This window comes from Triticum dicoccoides, chromosome 2A (genome assembly GCF_002162155.2).
Source record: "Triticum dicoccoides isolate Atlit2015 ecotype Zavitan chromosome 2A, WEW_v2.0, whole genome shotgun sequence".
Taxonomy (NCBI): Eukaryota; Viridiplantae; Streptophyta; class Magnoliopsida; order Poales; family Poaceae; genus Triticum; species Triticum dicoccoides.
The window spans coordinates 127,382,145-127,384,374 of record NC_041382.1 but is presented as its reverse complement, the minus strand read 5'-3'; positions in this window follow the sequence as shown (position 1 = coordinate 127,384,374).

Below are 2,230 nucleotides of genomic sequence, written 5' to 3'. Positions count from 1 at the left end.
GGCCTGGCCCCGCGACGCCTGCCGGCCCCAGCTCCGGCCACCGCGGGCCCCGGCCACCGGCGACCTCGCCCTCGCCGGCCGCCTCGGTTTGCATGCAGATCTGGAAACCCTAGGTCATTTTTTTCTCTAACTCCCTAAATTGCAGATCCAAGTGCCTCTGTTCGTGGCCCCGTAACTTTGCAACCGTAGCTCCGATTCATGCATATAGCATATCAAAATGTTCATCTCAGAGAGTACATCATTCCATTCCATTGCATCATTTTCATTTGAGTTCATGTTGATGCCCGAAATGCTGTTACAAGAGGGCTACTTGAGTTAATTGTCAGATCTGCTACTCCATTTAGGTTTTTGTCATTTTTGCCATGATTAATGTGTGCATGATATGCCCTGATGCTCTACATATGTTTTGTTAAGGGTTTTGTCATCTTTCCAGAGGTGCAACCCATGTATTTTGTGATGTGTGTGGTGACTTGTGCAAGCTTACAAAGTGGTGCACTTGCTAAGTCTGTTTTCAAGGACTTAGCAATTTCACTAAGTCCTGGAGCTGTTTATCTCATGATGCCATATGTTCTTGTTGTTTCTTAGTGATCCGTGCCTCTTTTAAGGATGATCAGTAAGGATGTTTTGTTAATATTGTAGTGCTCTATCCATCCATGTCTTTGTTTGCAATTATGGAGCACCCTAGCTTGAGTCAATCGAGCTCTACTTTTGCTACTTTGTGAATCTGGGCAGATTGTCAACTTGTTTGCAATTTTGCCGATGATGTTGTAGTTGATCCGTGCATGCTATGCTATTGTTCTTGCCTTGTCTAGCTTGCATTTTGTGCCTTCTTGGTGGGTGTATGATTTTCTTGCCATGACTTGCACCGTAGTGAGTGCATCGAGCTCGTAAACATGCCTACTTGAGTTATGTTTCAGCATGTTCCAGTTTTCACTTAGTATGAAAACTGATTATGTTTTTGCTATGTTCGCATGCTTGCAATTGTATTTTCTGATCCCTTTTGGCTCAAGGTCACTAAGGGACTTTTGTTAAGCTCTTTGATTATCTCCATGCCATGCTTTACTTTGACATGTTTAGGTCCTGTAGCATGTAGTTTTGTGGCTCCGAAGAGGGCTACCTGATCTGAAATTCTAGACAAGTGTTAATTTCACTGTCTGAAATCTGTTTGCCATATGCATTTTTTCCATGCTTGTTTGAACCTGTTAATAGATGATTTGGCCATAGCTCAGTGCTAGATTTTTGTTAAGCATCTTGTGTGCATCCCTGCCATGTATTTTCTTGTCATGTTTGGGTGATGTAGCATGTTCATCTCATTGCATTTAGATGCCTACTTGTTGTAAATCGTAGACCGGTGTCATTTTTGAATCGCTTGCCATTTCCAAACCGTAACTCCGATTCCGGCGTTCTTTATATCGTTTTCAAGCGATTTCATCTCATATTTCCAGTGGCACACTTGGTTTTTCCAAGTTGAGGCCAGGTTCATGCATTTCCTGTCATATCTTGCATTTTGCATCCCGCATCGCATTCCGCATAGCATATCATCATTGCATCATATTGCTTGGTCTTGCACGTGGTTGATTGTATCCTTGTTGCTTGTTTATCTTGTTTGGGTAGAGCCGGGAGACGAGTTCGCTAACGAGGAGCCCGTTGAGTTTGCTTTCGAGGATCCAGTCAACTCTGACAGCTGTGCAGGCAAGATGATCATACCCTCGAAATCACTACTATCTTTGCTATGCTAGTTTGCTCGCTCTTTTGCTATGCCAATGCTACGATGCCTACCACTTGCTTGCAAGCCTCCCATATTGCCATGTCAAACCTCTAACCCACCTTGTCCTAGCAAACCGTTGATTGGCTATGTTACCGCTTTGCTCAGCCCCTCTTATAGCGTTGCTAGTTGCAGGTGAAGATTGAAGGCCGTTCCTTGTTGGAACCTTTAATTACTTGTTGGGATATCATTATATTATCTTGTTATCTTAATGTATCTATATACTTGGTAAAGGGTGGAAGGCTCGGCCTCCCGCCTAGTGTTTTGTTCCACTCTTGCCGCCCTAGTTTCCGTCATATCGGTGTTATGTTCCCGGATTTTGCGTTCCTTACGCGGTTGGGTTATAATGGGAACCCCTTGATAGTTCGCCTGGATTAAAGCTTTTCCAGCAATGCCCAACCTTGGTTTTACCATTCGCCACCTAGCCTCTTTTTCCCTTGGGTTTCCGGAGCCCGAGGGTCATCT